The sequence below is a fragment of the Topomyia yanbarensis genome, chromosome 2, assembly GCF_030247195.1.
Source record: "Topomyia yanbarensis strain Yona2022 chromosome 2, ASM3024719v1, whole genome shotgun sequence".
In the NCBI taxonomy this organism is placed as follows: domain Eukaryota; kingdom Metazoa; phylum Arthropoda; class Insecta; order Diptera; family Culicidae; genus Topomyia; species Topomyia yanbarensis.
The window spans coordinates 385,736,239-385,760,359 of NC_080671.1; the positions used below are offsets into that span (position 1 = coordinate 385,736,239).

Sequence of the window (24,121 nt, forward strand, 5' to 3'; positions counted from 1 at the left end):
CAAAAAATTTAAAATCGGTTGAAAAATGACCGCGTAAATTTTTTTTAGTGCCAAAAGTTCCGAAAAATCGATTTTGAGGGTATATCAAATTGATCAAACCTGGTTTTGTGTTGTATTTGACCTGACCTACAACCTTTACTATATCACTTCAAAAGTATATTCAATTATTTTTATTTTGTAGCACCGTGTAATTCGTCCAAAGATACTCTGTGAATATTTTCGACGGGTGTGATTAAGTTCACGTTTTTTGGGGTTTCCGACCACTAACCAGCGGTGTCTATTGATGGCTCCTTCTCGATGACAAACATTTACCCAATTTGTTGAGCTGAGTCGGTTGAGTCACAAGACTAGGTCCAGGCTTCTGAAAAAATCTTCAAATTGTGAGGGTTTCTGTACGTTTCTTTTAAAACAAAAGTTAAAAATCCAAAACCCCGGAACCATGAGAATTTTCTGCGCACGGGCCTGCACAGGTCATATACAAATTTCAAATCATAGTGAAAAAAAATTGAACAAATTGAACATTTCCAAAGAGAATTAAACGTCTGATTATATTTTATTTAATTCCATAAAATAAATCATTTTAGGTGAGAGTTTCAATGATCCGTGAACATTACCTAACCTCACTGAACGAAAATAAAAAATTTCATGTTTTGAAGAAATACATTAGTTGAAACATATTGATCGATTTTTTAAGCAAATGTCGGGTACGTTCTTAGATGCAGACCATCTAAAATTTATTATGAAATACAAAAACCTGTAGAATTTTCAAATCCCCAAGCAATTTCTGAAAGTGCTACCCATTGCTCAGTTCTATGCGCTACAAGCACATCAATCACAAACTGGATTGTTCCATATCCCTACAACACTCGGAAGAAATCCGACGCCGTTAAAATCCCATCACCTTGACCTGCCGAGGACCATATCAGCTTGGTAAAAGTCATCGAACTGTCGGTTGAACCACATTCCAAATTCACGTTGGTCGACCAAATGCATGTTAATACATTTCACACACTATCGCCTTCTCAAATCAGAATATGCTTTCGCTGCGCATAAGTAGGTAGCTATGGTACATACGCACATCTCAGGGAATGATTAAGATGCGATGACGAATTGTTCAATTCCATAGAATTTCAATAAAAAAAACTTCGAAATACCCAAACCAAATTCTCCCTCGCTTTCCATATAGGCATCGGATCGGATCCGCTGCAGCCGTTTGTCGTTTCTACCGCACGTCCGACCATCGTAGGGCGAAGCAAACTCAGCAGAAGAGTCATTCCTACATAACCGTAGCTCGGAAGGAATCGAACGGGGACCCCGTTTCATCTCACACAATGAATATGCGGGAACTCACCATGCGATGATGGGTTAGGTACACGCACTATACATATAGTTGACTGAGTGGAGTTTGAAGACCGAAGAGCGGAGAATGATGATTTGGAAAAAATTGAGTGTGTGCCACCACTGTCGTACAACACAAACATTTGATATTCTGAACGAGATTACGCTTTATGGGGTAACGCATATATTTATGTTTTATGTCGAGAGCGAGGAAATATTTCATTTATCTCGGCTTTCCTCGACAACGGTTTACAGTTTTTTTTTCGATGTCGTCTCTTCTTTTCCTGATGAAGGATCTATCGGAAGGAGATATTATGAGGGGATGGTGGCTACTTCGTTCACCAACCAAGAAGCGTACCACTTTTGGATGATTAGCTATTGTTTTGGAACATTTTAGATCAGATCACGCTTGCAGGGGGTTTAGCTTTCAATTTATCAGAGCATCATTTAAAACAGTTGTTTCATTCTGCGGGGAATTCGAAAGCTGGAACTCGTGAATTTGTAGATTGAAAAGCTACAGGTATGAAGTTTTCGCTAAAAATCATTCAAAATATAATATCGTGATATGATGGAAGACTTATGTAATTAACCCTATAACCATTTCGTGACTTTTGCTATATGTAAGGGGCAGTGGGGAGTTGTGAACACCGTCAATACCCGCTAGCAGGGCCGTCGAGAGCCGCATCGGGCACCAAGGCTTGTATTACTGCCCTTTTAAACATAAGCCCTCTAATTCAGTATGAGTTAGTACCTCTTCAGCCATGAGAAACTCATGAGCCCGTGGTTTGTATTTGTCTCTGGTTGACTCATATTGCCACATCCACAGATAGCGTGCCAGACAGGTGAATTTCGACAGCTTCCTATTCCTATGCTATATTTCATCCTTAGGAGGAAAATTTGGTAAAAACCAAAATTTCTCACTAGGGTAAATTTTTTTTTTTTTGGTAAAAACCAGTCTTTGTACAGGAGGGCACAAATCCTTATTTCATACTATGTTGCGTTTCGGCTTCGCCTCATCAGAAACCGACACTAACACATTGTCGGAATAGAATAGTCCTTAGGGTGAAATATAGCATAGTGCTTTCGCATAGGCCTGCTAAGCCAAGACAAGCTTCGGCTTCACTTGTGTCTCATCGGCATAAACAGAACTTCTGCTCGAACGGGACATCACGTTTGATCAGTCGTTTGATTGAAACACATAGTGTGTTTTAGTTTTAAGGGATTTGCGTCAAGCCGGCGCTAATCTATTCCGACAATGTGTTAGTGTCGGTTTCTGATGAGGCGAAGCCGAAACGCAACATAGTATGATATTCCTATTCCTATTAGCTACGAGTTTTTCAATTTGCGGGTGCTTAGAAATCAGTAGCCTCTAGCTCAAATGAAACGTTCCCCATGTTAATCGGAGATTTGTGCCTTGCTATGAATCGTCTTTTCATGATTTTCCTGATGAATCTTCTCACAGATCAGTGATCAAACGCGTATACCACATTGAGACGAACTTTTCGACTGTGGATTGAACCCCATTTCTATAGGCAGTAAATCGTCAATTTAACCTATTCATGTCCATGTGGTTTGTGGACAACAACGTTTTTGAACAGTTATAACTTTTGATTGAGGCGAGATTTTCTCACAAAAACAAGTAAGGCTCATTAATGTGATTATTGCCTTTACAAGAATCAGCTCTAGAACTAAAGTTATTGCAATTAGTCTGATTGGATTCCAATGGAGCAGTGCTCCCAGGGACAGTTTACGTTGACAACGGAAAATATTTTTTTCATCTATCTTCGAAGGGGTGCAATATTATTGAAAACTGATAAAACTTATCAATTTAGACTGTCGTTGGCTACGTTTTCCACGTAATTGGACTATTGTAATTATTCTAGGAGAATTGTATTGAGCATTAGAAGGTAAACATTGACCAGCTTATAGCACTGCCATGGAAGCACCTATCTGTATGAAAATCGGCTTTTCGTGTTTCTCGTACCAACCGTTTTCAAGGAAAAATAGTTTTGAAATCCTACATGAACTAGAAAAAAGTTGGGCATGAAGGGTTAAACAGTCGGCACGTCAAACGAAAGAAGAGCGGAAGGGTGAGTGTGTTATCAAAAGTTTATTTTTTCTTTTGCTGTATCGATAAAGAAGGTAAAGTTATTTTTAAACGGCTCTAAAGGCTTTAACATTGCTGACAGTCATTAAGGTGCTTCTGAACTAGCTCTATTCTGGCACACTAAGTGTGCTTTAATGATCTCTATAGAACTATGAAGCCGTAAAGCATATGTTTTGTATGCAAATATGAACATATCTAAAGCCATTAAATGCTTCGTGGTTACTTGGGCGAGGCCCAAAATCACCGTTTTTTTCTTAACACAATACAATACACTTTTAGAAGAAAAATTTCTTAAACGTGCTATAAAAATACAAAAATTATCAAATTTAATCACCGGTTAGTTAAGGTCAGTCTACCTTCTCATCACGCCCAGAGTAGAAACTAAAAATCGTTCCGCTATAGATAAAAATCGTTCCGGCAAACACGACAGCAGACGAATTGTGTTGCTGTTGATTTTTGGAAATGTCCTGTAGGACCAGCTACTCGGAAAGTGATACAATTACTAAATGTGCAGATTGTGCTCAGTCCGGGAGAAGTTAACGCCCTGCAAATGCACCATATCATACATCAATGAGCACAGTCGTATGTTTCGCAGAACAATGTGCAGCACATCAACGAAAGCTGCCACCTTAACAACATCATCCCCGTATATATAAGCAAGGACTCTAGAGAGATGTGCTTACACGAATTATCTCCACATGCCCCGGACATCGTGATTAACAAATTTATGTCAAGATACGAAGAAGTGGCTTCCATAAGAGCTGTAACTTCGCATTTTCCCGGGTGTTCCCAATGTTGTTCTTGTGGTGAGAATGCTCCCATAAAATCCAACTTTTTCATACGTTACCATTTTATGCGGAACAACCGAAAATTGGACGTTTCATCAGACAATACTGGTTAGACCTTTATTTATTTCCTTCGTCTTTGACACTTTGTGCCATACAGACTGTTCCTTAAAACTATTCTAACTCTAATTACAAATAATAATAAAACAGATCACTAAACAACATATAACACAGCAATTTCATAATAATATTTAAAACAAAATTCAGCGTTGCGGCGGCTCCCAAACATCAACCAGGTTAGGTTAGGCAACCATGGTGGATTCCTATGCGCGAATTCTACGAAAAGATACTGCACCATCGAAAACTTTATGTAAAAGCAGCTAAGAACAGCCCACCTACTATAACCGTAAACAGCACACCGTTATCTTATGCCAAACCATGAACGGCTACAAAACCAATATCTAAGGATCTCACAGGAACAAATATTCACTCAAAAACAATCACGATCAGTGTCTCCAAATCAACAACCGGCACCACCAGCAAAGAAGCGAACGTAGAACAGGACGGATGCGTTTGTCCTTGCGCTCGCATTTTTGTTTGACGCTCTATTGCTTTCTTTGAAAATATTTTGAATTGACTTCTCAATATTTTGTAGTGTATTCCGTCGATTCAAGTAATAAAACTCGTTTTTTAAACTTGTACGCAAAGTAGGTAACTCACTTAAGAACGTTTGTTTTAACAAATGTTTATCAAAAAAAGTTTGCATTTTTTATACTTTTATCATATAACAATTTAATAAAGCAAATGATTACAAAGAAATTACTATTGCTATTTTTGTTGCTCTTCTGCGAATACCGGTCGCGTTCGCCCATATTCCGGCTAAAAACGCGGGCCCCCAAATACGACCCGGGCCCCAGGGCAATTGCCCTGGCTGCCTCCCCCTCTCATCGCTAGGCTATAAATGATAAAAATGTGCTAACTACTGTTAAATGTTCAGGGCCGGCGGAATACGTGGGTATTATAGGTAGTATTACCCACTCGAAAATTACCGAGAGGGGAATTACCCACTCGAAAGTTTGGAACAAACCACAACCTGAAATTAACCACGTAGTGGTACGCGATCTTTCATAAATATTTCCTTCTAATGCCTAATTGTGCGCCTTCTCATTACCCGGAATGAAGCAATGTGAAAGAACTTAAACTATCATTTATATCTGGTAATCTGGAGCCATTTTTCGTTTCGTCCGAATCAAGTCAGTCAATACGTTGTACGCTTCCACCAGAGGATTTTTTTTGTTTTGATTCGATTATTTCGGATATAATGAACGCGTAACTCTTTGAATCAATGGACACACTAAATGTAGCGAGGTCGAGTACAATGATAAATCTAACGCGCTAGGCCGAGCTGGAGGAGTTGGCGTTCTTGTCATTTCCATCGTAGTCTAGATGGTCCTATTGAAATTGTCGCGAATATCATACATTAAGATAGATCGGTTATCATCGTGAAGCCCATGGCATACCGTGGAAGTTGAAGTCACCTAGAACCAGCTGAGGTGCGATGACTATAGAAACAATATCAATAAGTTTTTGCCTTTGATTCGGATTTGATAATTATCTTATAAGCGACAACTTCAATACCTGGTACCGAACAAAGGCTAATCCGATTGCAATAATAGCACATTTTGATCCCTGAAACGCTCTCACATAATGTTTTTGCGGCTCTGACAAATAATGTGGAAGATCTGTGTCGAAAGTTAACCAAGTTTTCTATAATGCAAATACATTGTGTAAAAGTTAGAAAAATAATAGGAGTTACGCACTTACTTCGGTTTTGTAACAGCACCCATCAAGGGTCATTTTCAGGCGTTTACGAGGATACTCAGAAGAGGAAATGATTCTCCTCTTTCGGAAATTTATAGGCACATTAAAAGATGTTCCCTCAATGGGATTGTCAGAATCTCTCTCTAGTGAGAGTAGAAATTAGTCGTGGCCGGTAGCGTAGCCCTCTTTAGCGATTCTCCTCGGAGTGGAACTCAAAAGAATGCTTCAATGTTTCCCCGTCTAATTTATATGTGCGATATGCCGACAGTTCATGCGGAGTCTATCCACAGAAGGAAAAAATTCCACAATTCTCTCCGCATTTTCTGCTCCGTACCTTGTTTCTACAATGGGTAACTATATAACCCTATTGTTTGCACCTAGACGAGCCCCGTTCAAAAGAACAAAGTTTGGATGAACAGATCCGGCGAAAGGCTTGAAATGAGGCCAATGGAAAATGAGTTGTTTTCTTATACTCGTCGATTGTTGCTTTACGCAATTGTTTGCATACCAGAATTTTCACTGACTGAAGCGAAGGGTTCTGGAAGGAGCCTATCCCATATTTCGCAATTAAGGCCCCTCCCGGAGACTACACCATCGATCTCTACTTCCCGGGAGGGTACGTATAGAAATGCTTATTGATATACGCCCGTGTTTTGTTCAGTTAGATCACGCGATTTATGGATGATGTTAAATGGTTTATCTTTGGTCCGGAAGTAGACCGTTCAAGGGCCTGTTGTATTAGGTGGGTATTGTTTGTATTGAAAAGGAGACTTATTGGCATTATTTTTTCCATTGGAGAAATATTCAAATTGTTCTATGTCGGTCGTCGGAGATACCTCCCCATTAGTCAATACTATCATGCGGGCTTCAGTATCCACCAAAGAAGGTTCTATCGCAGGGAGTGCAACGAAATTAAAATGAATGGAGTAATTGGTACTAAGCTGTACAAATGTTCTATGTAGTATCAGTAATCAATAAACACATTTTCGCTAACCCGTTAACAAAGGGTGTTCCGAATGAATACAAGCTATTATCAGGGAGTTTTCATTTTCACTTACACACGCCAGGTTTAAACGTACACTGCTGGCCAATAAAATGGGTGTGTTATAGATTATTTTGTTTTTCTCTCAATTACACATACCAAGTTACAGCAGTCTCAATCACACCTACCGCACACTCAAGCCTTGGTATCTGTCAAGTTACTAGTGGGTTGTTGGCGCTGATTATATTTGCAATCTTTGTCAAGATGCAAAACAAGACTGCCGCAGGCTTTTTTGTGTGGTCAATATAATAGGTTTGTGAAATATATAAACGGGTTATTATTTTACTCAATACCATTATATGTTTAATTTGGTAAAGTTTGTATTCTGCGTGCTAATAAACGTATTTAAATGTTGAATAAGTCAAAGATTTGGTATGGAATGGGTCGAGCATCTCACTGTACTTAAGTGGAACGGGTTTTGCTAAGAAATTTGAAGAATTTGCTAAGAAGATAAAACGAACAAATAAATCGCGAATACACTTTGAACAAAGAAACACGCAAAAAACCCAAGAGAACATCTACAGCAGCTGACCATTGCATTGCATTATTAGCAAAATCTGATCCACTCGCGTCATCCAGGACTATTACAGCACAAATTGGAAATGTGGTAAGTCCGAGAACAGTTCGCCGTAGGCTGTAAAACTCCAATCTTCCAGAAAGAATTGCTAAAAAGGTTCCACTATTGTGAAACAAAAGACTTAGCAAAAGTATTCAATTTACTTTTCAACACCGTTAATGGGCCTGGTTCAGAAGGAATCAAAAAATGGCGACATATCCTGCGGAGGAACGAATCAAAGATAAACCTGTTTTCCTCCGGTACACAACGAAGCGTTAGACGTCCAAAGTGCAAAAAGTTTGATCTGCGACACACGCAAAATATAATAAAGCACGGAGAACAATGAGGTTTGGGGCTACTTTTCGTGGAATGGCGCAGGTCCTATTTAGGCAAGATTCAAATGCAAGGCTAAAGGTTGGACATCCTAAAGGATGTCATGCAGTCCAAAGATAACGTGCCTTTATATGGCAGTTTCAGCAAGATATTGATCGAAAACACACATCGAAGTATGTAAAGGAATGATTTCGGGATAATAAAGTGACTATAATCTCGGACCCTACCAATCTCCTGTCATCAATCCCGTAGAAAATCTAAGTACATTCCGTAGATTATCTACGGGATTGATGACAGGAGATTGGTAGAAGTTATCCGGTCAAAATTTCAGAAATAAGGGTCGTTTGCGGGAAGCAGCTTAAAAGGAATGGTACACTATGCCAACGGAAACTTATCAGCGTTTGAATGACTCAATGCCAAGGCGAATGGATAAAATTTGGTTGAATAAGGGAGGTTACACAGGCTACTAGTTGTTAAAAATATTAGTCTTAAAATCATTGGATTTGGAAAATTTTAATGCAATAGATTACAATACACCTATTTCATTGACCAGATGCTTTTTTGGATTTCATGGAGAAGAGAGAGTTCCGGTAAAGCATAACAATTAATTTACAAATAAAAATGTTCTTTTTTATATTTACGACTGTGCCTAACTATAAAATATTGGAATAAAAAATATTTTTAGAGAAAACTCAAAATTTCATATATTTTTATCTCACACCTATGTTATTGGACAGCAGTGTATGTAATTAACCCTATAACCATTTCATGACTTTTTCTATATGTAGGGGACAGTGGGGAATTGTGAACACCGTCAATACCTGCTAGGCTAGGAATGATAAAAATGTACTAACTACTGTTAAATGTTTCTATTGCCATGATGTCACTTTCTCATTGCCAAATGTTGCATTCACAGGATCCTACGATAATTTTAATCGCCACGTGCCGCAACCACGGATTCAGGTGGCTTGGAACGAACGTTATTGACACCTATTCATTGCAAATCAGATCACTTTTCCATTTCATCTTTAGTTTAGAAAATTCTTAAAATTTATGTTTTCGATTAAAAAATTCTTGTTAACTGAAAAAGTGTAATGCATACAGGGTGTTTGGTGCATGGTTAAGAACCTCTCGGGTGGTGATAGATTGTCATATTTGGAGAAAAAAATTGTTCTACACATACCATCAAATCTCAACCGGTACAGAGTTATTGAATTTTTTGTGTTAAAAACTTATTTGTCTTAAAATACCTCTAACTTTAAAAAGTATACTTCGTATTTCAAAGCTTTTAGTTCCATTCGAAAGGTGAGAAAATTTCCTATTGAATGGTGTTCTCATATTTTGTTGTTAATTAGTTTTAATTACTTTTTAGCTGTAAAGTAGTTAATAGTTAGTGTTTTTGAGGAGATTTTTGCTAATTTTCTCGAAATAATGAAGTATGATTATAGCAATATCCATTATCCAAAAGTTGGGTTTAGGATGATTCATAATTTGTTCTTGGATGTCATATTCCTATCTTGTCTCATTTCTTTGTAATTTCATTACTATACTTTTCCTGTAACCGACTTGCAAGTGCTTAAAAGACGCTAATTTAAAAACATATGCTTTATATCGTTATTTACAAGGTTTCATTGGAAAGCTGAGAAAATGTCCTATCAGTGTAAGTACACATATCTTTTAGTTAAGGGTACTAAATGATTTTTTACTAACGAAATAACTCATAATTTGCGTTTTTTTGGAGAGTTTTGTAATTATTCTAATCATAATTCAACAAAATTTATCGTTACTATTATTCATTTGATGCCCCTTAATGTTCTCTATAACTTTTTATTTGACACTTTGTCTATATTTCTTTTCATTTTGCTGCTATTTAATAGTTAACACAGCATAACCTCGCCACAAATGTAGTGGGTTCGAAATCGCTATTTTTGCATATGAAACGATGTGATAAAAACGATTTTTCGTCGAAACCAAAAGAGATAATTGAATGGATTCGAAGAAAGATCTGTAGAACTTGCTGAGATGCATTATTTCCATGATAATAATGGTGATGCTTATTATTTACTATTTTAAGAAATTTAATGAAAATGCTAATAATAGCACTAACTTTAAACTAATTTACTTCTAAAAGAATACTAAATTCACTTAACTGAAAGGTATTAATACATTTTTCACTGCAAAATTTTTCTGGCTTTCGAATAAAAAGAAAAAAAAAGTACAACAAGTGCCACACTTCTTCAATTAGAGCTGGTTTTAGTGAATATGAGATAAAAAAATATCCAAGTTGAATAACCCAAACTAATGAAAATAAGAAAAGGTAAATGTATCATGTCAAAGAACGAATTATGCAGCTCTTCAAGACTAACAATCTGAATTATTAACATGATGAGGTTAATTTTTAGGATTTTCAAGAAATGCACGAAAAATCGAATAAAATTGTTCAATTTTCAATAAATTCTTTGAAAAGGTTACTTAAACTCATTATCTGAAACATGTGAGGGCATCACTCAATGAGAAATTTTCTCACCTTCCCAATGGACCTAACATATTTAAAATACAAAGTATACTTTTTGAGTTAGAGGTATTTTAAGACAAATAAGTTTTTAACACAAAAAGTTCAATAACTTTGTAATTGTTGAGATTTGATGATATGTGTAGAACGATTTTTTTCTTCAAATATGACAGTCAATCACCCCTCGAGAGGTTCTTAACCATAAACCAACCACCCTGTATAGTGCGTTACGAAAAAATAGTCATTGATACCATGCACACCGAAAATATGATCAAGAATTTTACTTTCTCATTTGGAGGAACTGATTTGTTCCCGTGTAAAATGTGCATACGGTTTCCGGAAGCGTTCCGCAACAGTCGAAAAAGGCGATTTTTTAATGAAATAATTTTAAATTTCCATATGCAACGATAGAAAATAAACCATAACACATGGATCGCAAATATAATTAACTGGTGTAACTCCTCTATAACAAGTTACATATTTACTGCAAAAATTCGTCACGCACCCTGTGTGTACAAAGCAACGTTCAAACAAATTTGCCCGTTGATTCCCGGAAACCATCCCCACCATCGAAGAGAAAGCACATTTCACAAGAAGATTGCCCACGGCCAGAATATTTCTTATACCTACCAAATTACTTATCCGACCGAAATCCCCCGTTGTTGAAGTTGGCCAAGTCCCTTATTTCCTCTTCGTCGACGGGTGCACATCGCAGTCAGCACACGTATAGAATGTCAACTGTTGGCCTGTGGGTAGAGTTAGTGAAAAAATCACGAGAGAAAATGAGAGCAAAAAAGAATAATTTCCCCTTTCGTTTCACCGTGCAATCGGGATGAAGGCAACCTCATAACGATTCTCTATATGTATACGATTGCTGAAAAAAAACAAATAAGAGAATAAGGCTCGAAACTAATGATGAAGACTGCAAAGGAATATAAATAGCTACCTACTTATGAATTAGTGCTGATTTTTTTTTATTTCATACTCCTGTTTTCGGTGTACTCATACTGAAGCAAATATGTATGCATGGTTTACAAAGCATGTCCTTATGCTGGTTCCTCAGCACATCCCACCCGATTTGTTTCAATTGCAACAAAATACTACGTGACTGTAGTCGCGTTTAACCTAACTTTACTAGCACCCCCTTCTGTTTATGTAGAATGAAAATGAATAGCACAAATATCAACGATTATTTTGTATGGCTTAGTTGTATGCAGCTTATTCGGCCGGAAGTATCGAAAGATTAAAAAAAAATGACAATAGCGAACGCAGCAGATGATTCTTTATTCATCTCATTAGTCACAGTACTACACTATCTCATTGTATACTTGGCCAACAATCAATAATGTATTGCACTTCATCTGAAATATTCGAGTTTGAGCGCTTGTCTTTGCAAACTATTTGGGCCGCCGTGTTAATTAAATATTATTGATCTTACATGTTCCAATATGTACGACTAAGGTGGTACAGGGCACACTTACCCTATTTCAAATGCGATATGTTTTCTACAAAATCCTAAAGATTCTTCGAAAAATCTATTTGAAAATCTATAGAGCGAATTTATGAAACCCAGCTTTTCATAAAAGGCATAAAACTATTATTAAAACAATTCAGAAAATCAACAATAACATCTTAACAAGTACACTGCCATGCCCACTGTTCCCAATCCGACCAATTAACTAACATCGCCACAAACATCAACAAACCGCATGCGGCTGAACACCGAATGAAACCTGCCGACTTAAATACTTTGAATTACCACCCCGCACGTCAGCCACCCGCTGTAGGATATAAGCGATATAAGCGTGATAAAGCCAGTGCCAGTCAACGGTGTTAAGTTCATCAGAATTATGTAGGATCCGTACCTACCTGTTTCCCCTCTCTCTCACTCTACATACGCTGTTCACTTCACGCAAACATCCGCACTCATCGCCACCGTGAAGTTCCAACACATGCACGGCCTGGTCTGACTCGGGTCGTAAATTACCAGTACGATTGTGGAGAGCCGTTACCATGTGTAGCTGTGGTGTCCGAGCGGTTAAGGAGATGGACTTGAAATCCATTGGGTTCTACCCGCACAGGTTCGAATCCTGTCTACAGCGAAATTTTTTTACTGGAGCTCTATGAAAACAAGAGACAATTGAGAGCTAATTTGATGCAAGCTTTTTAACCTCAATAATATATTGTACTTAACTTATCGAATTATTGTTTTGTTGATATCAATATACGTAATACAAGCATTTTAAGGCGGAGGGTTTTAGCGCCCAGGGTTAATGTGTGCTAATTGGCATCGGTTACTGTAATTGTTTATTCGCGTCATCGATGGCACAGTGTCGCCAAGTACAAAAGCCTGTGCCTATGGGTGAATCGAATGTAAACAAACGGTGTAAACTTTTCGTTATTGTTCGAATGCACGATTTCAATAATTTCAAGAATTAAGCAATCGACTAGATGTTTGTTTGACAGATCAGCGGTGAGTTTTTTCAACAAGAACGAAGATGAAGAGAAAAACTCGTCCGACGAGAATCTTTCTTTGGTTCGGTTCATTTTGATATTGGATCGAATTGACGATTTTGTGGGACATCGCGAGTAACGTCAGAAGAAATAAAAAATAATCAGGTAATCTAGGGTTACCAAATGGACTGAGAGCCAATTAAGGACATCCCTGCCAAATGTTATGCCAGTTATGTCACTTGAGCCAGAATTCTGAAAAAATATCGGAATTCTGGCTAATTTTCCAGCGGTTGAACTGGGACATTGAATCTCAATCGAGACAAATTAGAATGGTGTAGTGCCAATACCGAACGAAGATACCACTTTGGCCAAACCTCATATTGAGCTATCCAACAAATTTTGGTTACTTCTGAGTAAAACAAATTTTGGTTGCCATGAGTCGCAGAGAGTATGCAATAACAAAAAAAAATCGCTGGAAGGAATTGAAATTGATTCTCTTAGAATAAAGTTGATCTGAATAATTTAATAAAGGATGATTCGTCATGACGTTTCTATTCTATTCTATTCTATTCTAACCCGTACACAGCCAGTATTGAAAAGCATCCTGGAAAACACTGCAGTTATTCTGTAGTGTTTTTCTTGTCAATATTAATATTTGAAGCATATTTTCATATGTCGCAAATATTAAAACGACCAGGCCTACTGTGCAGAGTTGGGTTTGGAGATGTTTCAAAATTAGACGGCAATTAAATTATTCATTCAATGAATAATGTAATTAACGTATTGTTTTGAATCTTAAAGGAGGAAGAAACGAGGACAACCGTACCGACCGTTTCAGTTTAAAGGGGATATAATAAATCGTTGGGAGTGACTTGGCTAAGAAGGTTAATGCCACTCCTTTGGTCCTTTGGGATGGGACAGATGTATTTACACCTTGCCCTGGCTAATAAGCCTAGGTTAAAGCGCCTTTACTCGCTATGAACCTGTTGGATAAAAATTGTTAGTAAAAAGTAAGAAAGAACATTATAAGATAAAATGTACAGCTTCTAAGAAATATTGATTCGCAACAGCTGATTATCATGAATGAGGGATTTTAAAAATTTCAAATACTGCACGATCACAAACTGCCAATGTTGGATTAAAAGACTCCTTTCTCTAGCGTTACCGTAATTATATAAGTTTAAAGAACGTAGATAACAACCCATGGATTTCAATTAGGTTTTACACTAACCGACACAACCCCACAAAATGAGCCAGATGAACTTCGTTAGACAATTCTCAATGGCCCGTTTACATGAGAGTTACGTGAGTTCGAATGTAACAGATGAGCATCCGTTGCACTCGCACTCACGCAGTCGACAAAGCAAACAAATCACCGAAAATTGTCAAACATGAACTTCATTCATCATAAGTTCATCCGTGTCGTCATCTTGTAGAACTCAATATGCAATCCTAACAGCAATGCCATGAAAAATATCGGTAACATGATTATATGTTAAAAGTACAAAACCTGAAACATTTCATGTCATATTTACACAAGTTAGTGTCCAATAATACTTATGGTTATAATAAATTATATTGGATGTTCTTCACCGTATATTTTGCTAGTCCAAAATGGTTCTCTCTTCATGTGGTAGCTCGTTTTCCGATTATCGAAATTTTTTCTTCGTGATATCTTTCACACATACTTTTCGCCAGACTTTCAATTAGAGGCGGTACTAAGCCTCCCGACCTGCAATTTATATCCTCTTTGACGATAATTGATACAAAGTAAATTTGTCACTTTTCACACACGAAGCAAACCCACAAATTATGGTATTTATTTAAACACAAGCAACGATAACCGAAATAATAAAATTTTACGGAATAATTTCGAAGAAAAATGAAGGTCGTGAAAAAATAGCACCTGCATCGATGCTTGCTGCGATCGAACTCCAGGGTGATTCGTCATGACGTTTGTTTTTAATCTAGTAAAAAAATTGAAAAATGGAGTAAATCGCGAATTGTTTATTTGTCAATCGAAAGAACATTTTTTGTCATTTACTGTTTGAAAATAATTTCTTTTAAATGTTGACCATGTTGGCGCTTCAGGTAGTTCATTCGACTGGTCCAATTTTTGATGACGGATTCGAGTATTTCAAGTGGTATCTGGCTAATTACTCGAGTAATGTTGGTTTCCAATGCTTGGGGATGTCACCGCCGTTATGTTTTCTTCACTGCGTGCTGGATGTGGTCGATTTGTTCGCTAATCATTCAATAACAAGAACTACAACGCTTACCTTTTGGTTGTATGGCGAATAGTTGAGTCAGTTGGCCGATTATGTCGACCATATTTCGAAATATAGTTGAATAATTTGAAGATGGTGAGCCAGTGTAAGTCGTTCCATTATGAAATGGCAAACAATACTAAACTACAATTGCATGACATTTTGCAGTTAGTACCCGTTAGCTACTAGAAAATGCCCTGTTAAAAACTTCATGTTGAACCACCCTGTATGCCAAGGTTTGAGACTGAAATTAAGGACATTTGAAGTAAAATAAGGACGCTTTCCAAAAACCTCGAAAATAAGGACATGTCCTTTAAAATAAGGACGGTTGGTAACCCTAGGTAATCAGAAACGTCTCATGGATTGCCCAACAAACATGGAAATGCAACACTTACCCTGACATCTGCTCAGCTTATTGACGAATTTCGTATCCAGAGTTGGCAGCACCCTCTCAGATTTTAATGAAACTTTCTGTACATGAAGACTTTGTCACAAAAAGCCACTTTGCATATTTTGTTTTTCCAAAAATGATCTAGACTGTCTTTTGAAAAGAGCCAAACTTTTTTCCCCATTTTTTCAAATGGCTATAGTCTAAAAATAACAAATCCTACAAAAAATGTTGTAGGAGTGGTTTTCACAAAATTACTCAAATTTTCGAATAAAAATATTGAAAAAATTGATGATTGACTCCTACACTGAAAAAAATCGATTTTAAAAATTTAAAGTCGATTTACAAGAAAACCCCATTTTTGATTTGAATGAAATTTTGTTACAAGATAGATAATTATGTTCCCTACCTACCGTCAAGAATTCATGTTGGGCACTTTTGAGGAAGCCAATAAAACTCAGTTTGTGAGAAGATACACTGGTGGAAATAAGTATAAAGACACAACTGTTTTCGTTCACTTAGGCTATTCACAGTGTTCGATTAAAACAAATTATATCCCAAAAGGTTTGAAAGTATGCCAATCATGTAACCTATTCGGGGTTCTTGGTTAATACATACAGCTACAAAGATATGTAAAATTTTTCCGTTTTTCGGTTGGAAATAATTATAAAGACATAAAAGGTTTTTTTTCTGAAAATTCAACTGTATTTAAAAAACAACAAAATGAATACTTATACCTTTCTTCATAATAACCTCCTGTAGACGCCGTGGCATTGATGTAATTAAAGAATTTAAAGTATTCGGATCTAATTTTAGCCATTCTTCTTGAATTGCTCTCTTCAGTTCACCAGCTGTTTCAAACTTCTTTCCCTGTTTGAAAACATTACGGGATAGAAGTCCCCAGACGTTTTCGATTGGGTTTAGATCTGGACTACACGCCGGCCAATCCAAAACAGCGAAGTTGTGATCATCCAAAAACCGTTTCGTGGATTTTGATGCATGACATGCAGCATTATCTTGCTGAAAAATCATGTTCTCATCCATAAAATTTTCTAAGAATGGCACAAGTACTTCTTCCAACAATTGGCAATATGTTTCTCAGTTCATTCTTGTTGTTACAAAGCATATTGGGGTCTTTCCAAATGAACTAAATCCAGCCCAAATCATAACAGTTCCACCTCCAAAATTTCTTCTTTCTCTCGTTGGTTTTTCCTGCCGTTTGTCATGCCAACAACTACTCGAACCATCTGGTCCATCGAGGTTAAACTTTTTTTCATCGCTAAACACTACATGTGACCATTCTTCATCCCAGAATTGGTATTTTTCCGCAAAGGCGAGACGAGCTTTCTTGTGACGAGGTAGAAGCCTCGGAATTGGAGTCGCTTTGGCGAATGAAATATTTGGATCTGCATTCAAAACCTGGCGGACACGCCGACTGGGCACTCGGAGGTTGATTTGAGATTTTATTTCCCGCGATGAAAGCTTGTTTTGGACTGCAAGTCTTTTGATTTCCCTTTTATCTCTTGCTGAAATAGATGAAGAGCGACCGGGATGCTTCTTCGTGGCATATTTTTGACCCAAACGCAAAAAGTTATGAATTACATACCCATCCTGATGCCGATTTCTCGCAGAGATAAACCTTGCTCACGAAGAGTAGACGCTCTGCCTCGCTCAAACTCAGTCAGCGGAGAATTTTTAGGCATAGTTCCTATAAATCACTATTTTCGTTCAAAACATAGTCATATTGAAATTTTTATTCGTATACCTACCTAATTGATGAATATATGAAATATTCAAACCGAACTACAGAAGTTTCCGTCAAAAAACTACCACTCTGCAGTACAATAGACGAAGAACGAATGGCGTCTTTAAAATTATTTCCAGGTCGCTGAAGTGTAAAAAGCTGAAAAAACACGCACACATATGCAATGCCCTAGCTGATCGGCACCGAATGTTCATTACACTAATACGTATCCACGAATGTATTGATGATTCAGGTTGCGATAATCAGTCAGAATATATCACTTCAAAATATACTGTCTTTATAACTATTTCCACCAGTGTATTGTCTAATTTAGCAACTAGGCATATTTTTATTAAGGGTTTAACTACTTTTTAATTTTTCATGAAATCGAATTTTTTTATTACTTTATCTGAAAGTACAACTCCTTGCGAATGATTTCCCAAATGTTTATAAAGATCCAAGAAATAGATTGAAAGTTACAGCGCTTCCAAGCGCGCTTCGTCTACCAACAGCAGTGGTAATTTGAAATTTTAAACTCGATTTTTTCGAAATGTCGTTTTACTAAAAATGGTTTTTCCGTGATCACGATTATTATATTCTATTCTATTCTATTCTAACCCTTACACAGCCAGTATTGAAAAGCATCCTGGAAAACACTGCAGTTATTCTGTAGTGTTTTTCTTGTCAATATTGATATTTGAAGCATATTTTCATATGTCGCAAATATTAAAACGGCCAGGCCTACTGTGCAGAGTTGGGTTTGAAGATGTTTCGAAATTAGACGGCAATCAAATTATTCATTTAATGAATAATTTAATTAACGAATAGTTTTGAATCTTACAGGAGGAAGAAACGAGGACAACCGTACCGACCGGTTCAGTTTAGAGGGGATATATTAAATCGTTGGGAGTGACTTGGCTAAGAAGGTTAATGTCACTCCTTGGGTCCTTTGGGATGGGACAGAGGTATTTACACCTTGCCCTGGCTAATAAGCCTAGGTTAAAGCGCCTTTACTCGCTCAAATCTGCAATACTGCAATTGTCGATTTGTCTCGTACTCGATTTTGTTTGTATTATTTAATACAAACAAAATTGAATACAAGGCATATCAACAATTTAAAAACTGACGCAAGCCCACCACTAATAATTTCACATATAGTTCCGGTCTCTAAACCGAAGATAACACCATGATTTTAAGAGATATCTTTTCAATGCATTAAAACTTTCTAACCCTGATGAAGTAGTGTAGGTAACTGGAAAATTCTAGCAAAACTGCCCTAGAGCTCCAAGCAATTACGCATACAATGACGATGGAGGGCCAAAAGACACTGTAAAATTACAATTTGAACGATCTCACCGGTATATCCATCCAGTCTTGCTAAAGCGCTATGAAGTTGAAAACTCTGATGTCTAGACTTCTGGCTCTGCTGATATTGAATCCGCGGCGTTCCTCGACTGAATCCGCTCTCACTTCTGAAGGAGCTAGAATGGAAATCGCAATCCAGGATAGTTTTCCGGCAGAATCCGGTTTCATGCTGCCGCCTACATCACTTCTAGCTTCAATGCTTCCGCCCTTTGTCACCTTTTATATTGAATATCCAACCTCTAAATACACTTGTTCCTATTCGCAGAGCAAAAATTGACGTGTCCCATACATAAATCAAGAGCTATAGAACCGAAACTTCACAAGGATTCACTTCACTGTCGATAGAGTTAACACAGATTTTAAAAACTCGGACGTAGAAATTCATTTCGGAAGCAAAATCACGCCAGTGAAAAAATTTCACCTCCGTCGTCGATGCTTGCTACGATCTCTCCTCAGGTAACTCAATGGTTTTTCCGTGATCACGATTACCGCAAAACTACTTATTCAATTTTCTTAATTTTTTCAATTGATCGTAATTAATTCCTAAATTTTTGTTTCATGGATAAGAATTTTTAATACAGTTTTTAGAGCTTAAAGCAGCGATTTTTTACTGAAAACGTTCTCGAATGCAGGAAAAAAATATTATTTATTTAACTAATCGTTAAGGTACGAGGAATACTCATATACTAATAAAAAATTTGAGTTTTGGGTTTGAGATGATCTATTGGTCTCCAATCGTGATCACCGCAAACCCCTTAAATAAAAAAGGGTTTCGTGGAAAAAGCCATAATTCCGCCAATTATCAATTTATTTTGTTTATTTTACTGAAAAAAATGCTACCAAAATATTATAAGTTTGATGTAATGAAATCATTTCTTTACGTAAATTCAAACTTTCTTGACATTTTTATCACTAAAAGGTATGTAACCCCTTAATCAAGAATCCCATTTAAAAGCGTTTATGTCGTTAAACAAATATTCCATTATTACTTTTTTATTTTCTTGTCTAGTGCTGAGGAATAATTAGAGAAAGAAATACCCACCACAACATTATGTATTGATTTTACATAATTATTTTTTTTATATTTTACATTTGTCTTAAAACTATCTTTATGCATTATGTATTATTTTTATACAAGGAAAATATTTTTGGTTCAACTTCTGAATTAGAATACCTTTTCGTCTCTACTTTGCCCCCTGGAATAGGCACAAAACTGGGAATTTTTTGAGTTTCAGATATTGTTTTGGCATTATTATACAGCTCTTAGAGTTCTTCTGAATTTTTTCAATATTTTTATTCGAAAATTTGACTAATTTTGTGAAAACCACTCCTACAACATTTTTTGTAGGATTTGTCATTTTTAGACTATAGCCATTTGAAAAAAATGGGGAAAAAAGTTTGGCCCTTTTCAAAAGACAGTCTAGATCATTTTTGGAAAAACAAAATATGCAAAGTGGCTTTTGTGACAAAGTCTTCATGTACAGAAAGTTTCATTAAAATCTGAGAGGGTGCTGCCAACATTTTTTCGAGTTGGCGCGAAATTCGTCTATAAAGGAAATAAAGATTTCAGCGCTCTCCTAAAGCAGTGGCCACCCCGGCCAACAGCATGCTGCGGTCATGTGCAGGAAAAATTGTTGAAAGTTGCGACATTTGTCAAAGTTAGCAGCGTTGTCAGCGAACATACTGCGGTGAATATGAAGTTAAGGGTCTGTGAGATCATCTAACCGGTAGGTAAAATATATATATATATATATATATATATATATATATATATATATATATATATATATATATATATATATATATATATATATATATATATATATATATATATATATATATATATATATATATATATATATATATATATATATATATATATATATATATATATATATATATATATATATATATATATATATATATATATGTATATATATATATATATATATATATATATATATATATATATATATATATATATATATATATATATATATATATATATATATATATATATATATATATATATATATATATATATATATATATATATATAACAGTTTCTTGAAGGAAGACTTCTGGTTTCAAAATTTAAAGAGTTTAACATTGACCTGTGAATACAATAAAAGTTATATATATATTTATATATTTATATTATTTATATATAAAGCACTATTTACACATATCCGATCCGATATAGGGGCAGATCACTTCTGATATATTTTTAAAATCAGCCAAATTAAATGCATTTCTTTCCATCAAAATAGAAATTCATAATGTATTTTGCGTTGCGTGTAAAACGTCAAAATCCTACAAAAATTTAGCCCTACATTCAACAAAACATCGAACAAAGTGCATCAGCGTAGGACGTTTGTTAAACAAACTTTTCTGCGAGGGAGTGCAAAGTTGATTCAAAAATGGATATTAAATGCATTTTTATTAATTTGATGCAAATTTGTTATACATTCCTAGAATGATCTGCCCCTAGGATCCGATTCAGTGACAGTTTAGTACCGTGCACGGTTACCAATATTATTTTATATACAGTGGAGACCCGATTTTATCAGCCCCCGATTTTGTCTGCCCCTGATTTTATCAGTTTTTTTTACCCGATTTTATCAGCTTCATAAAATTGATAGTTGGTAGTTTGATGGGCTCTAGCAGACAAACCAAGTAGAATCCTTTCTTGGGCATATATTTCTTATCTAAGAGATCCGAAAAATACAAAAAATAATTTTTTTTTTTAACGTTGCACTGTCAGACCCCCTTAAGCGGAACTCAATAATCAGAAAAGGTTGTGAGGCTATATCTAAGAACTAAAGAAGAATATTTTAAGAGCGTCGGTTTATTTAAAAAGTCTGCAAAATATATGTCCCGATTTTATCAATGTCCCTGCTGTATCAGCTTAAAATTCGCCAAGGGGCTAATAAAAACGGGTCTTCACTGTATTTAAATACGAGCATTCACACTTCTCCGGCACTACACCGTGCCAGACAAGTATGAATGCTCGCATTTGATGTTTATGAACGAATATAGACTTATCCAACTGCGTCTGTATAGTGTCGTTTTGACGTTTGAATTGGGAGGAAAACAAATCGTTTACATTGCGAATTGGGAGGAAAACAAAACGCTTGTGGGCTTAAGAGGAGGGCAGTAGTATAAAAATGCAACATCTCAGTGTGCGTATTTTAAACGTCAGATATCTCAATTGGTGTCCGGTCACCGTCACTGAATCGGATCGGAAAGGTGTAATTTTCAACATTTAACCACAGAGAACAGACGTCCATCTTCAGCATTCAACTTGTGTAAAATCTCTAACGGTTTCGAAGGTAGTTTGGATATCTAAACCAGGTGCGCTACTGTCGTCATGTTTTTTTGTGGCTGAGTGCGACAGAATTGACAGCGGTTATTCCTCTACCCTGTCAAACTAGTCTGGAACCGATTCGGACTTCCAGCATGAATTCCAGCTCAAATGCGTCAACCGATAGAGTCGGAATCGGTTATTTTCTTTGAGCTAGATTCCATGCTGAATCCATCCAGGATTTCGAACCGGTTCCGGAATCGATTTGACGGATAGTTGGGATAGGTTGGTGTGGCGGCGCTAGTGTTTTTCGTATATTAATTCAAATGTTTACACACGTTTTTTAAATATTTTTGTTCGATCATGGATGTCTGTTCTCTGTGATTTAACATTCTACTGCCACAAACTGGATGCAAATGGGCTTCGATGACTCAAAGTTTATTCATGAATTTAGGGTTACCAACCGTCCTTAGCGTCCCCATTTTACTTCAAATGACCTTAATTTCAGTCTAAACAAAGTACAAATTAAACATATTTGTATTTTTCTAAATTATATACATACAGGGTCATACAACATAAGGTTTTTTAACAGGGCATTTTCTAGTGGCTAACGGGTGCTGACAGCAAACTGTCATGCTGTTGTTTTGCTTATGGCACTAAAAACTGGATTCTAACCACACTTCGCACTTACTATTTTTCTATTAAATTCTTCTCATAGACTGGTTCGACTGGTCTGTCTATGAAAGTACCATCTCTATATCACATAAAATACACGAGTTTTGACAGTTCGCAGTTTTCAGTAGCAGTTTGATCACTCGCGCTTTGAAAGTGTGGAGTCCAGGTTGGTGGGAAGTACGCAATAGATCAGTATTGTTTGCTATTTCATAATGGAATTGGGTGACCTGACCATACGTCCTGGTTTCCCAGGACATGTTCTGGTTTTTCACTGACTGTCCTGGTGTCCTGGAAAGTCGAGAAAAACGCTTGATTTGTCCTGGTTTTTCTCCTGTAGTAAGCCTAAAATATTTATCTATATTGAGTCAACACAATACAACAAACAAAGCTTAATACATTCCCGTATAAATAAATACCATTCCAGAAATCTTCGGAACCATTTCCAAACTATTCGTATAATGCTCACCATATTGGGAATCTTCATAAATGTGTACCATATGCCAAACTCTTGCCGATATCAATGTCGATGAAACAAGCTTCTTCTTGGCTTAATTCGTCGTTCAATCCGGTACCTGAAGAACTTCCTTCGGTTTCTGAGAAGACACATCGACGTTTTAGTTTCTCATCTTCTGCTAGAGTTATCTTGTCAATGGCATTTTTTCGTTTTTGCTGGAAATTCTCCAACATGCTTCCAATCTTCCCCTTAAATGCATAACGCTGTTTTAAAACAACATTGCGAAAGACATCTCAAATTTATCACAGTAATGTATTGAAACTATGAGACAATTTTCACAAAATTTGTAAAAAAAATATTTGCGCCTTTGAGGGTTAATATGACTTCCTGGTTTGAAAATAAAGTCAAATATGATATCAAATAAAATATCTATTGCACATTTTTTAAAGACTTATTATGTACAACAAGAATGTTGCTAAAAATGGAACCCAAAATCGGAGTGTGCCAAAATGGGAGCATGTCAAAAACGAAACGTGCCAAAATCAGAATCTTACTGTATCTACACATCTTTGCTTCGTTCGTTAGAAGTAGTAGGCAATAGAAAATGTAGCCTGAAAAATGTAAAACACTGCTCTAACTAGTGTGTTCAAATGGACGGGATGAATAAAAGTGCTATGAATGTGAATTAGGGCAGAGTAACCCTACCCCTACTCAGGCGTCTTATATAATCTGACTGATTTTCTGTTATCTCAAGCGTCGGTTATGCCAATAAACTGGAGGCCGCAATATTTTACGCAGAAACTCGTTAATACAAAAACAGACCTATGCTTAATACGCGGTCGAAAGGACAAAGGATAATATCCCAATCTAATTTTCTTTGTGCTGTGTTTACTCGAACAGTATTTGACTCGAGTGACGACGCATTCGGGTAACGTGTGGAGAAATCGTATGTCTTTTTGAGATTTCGAAACCAAGC

General features: G+C 36.4%; 1 non-coding gene across 1 annotated transcript; it reads left to right on the forward strand.

Annotated features, from left to right (window-relative positions):
• The first annotated feature begins 12,514 nt into the window (after nt 1–12,514).
• On the forward strand, nt 12,515–12,596 carry Trnas-uga (transfer RNA serine (anticodon UGA)). Its single transcript has one exon. It is a non-coding gene; the product is annotated as a tRNA-Ser (tRNA).
• The last annotated feature ends 11,525 nt before the right edge of the window (nt 12,597–24,121 follow it).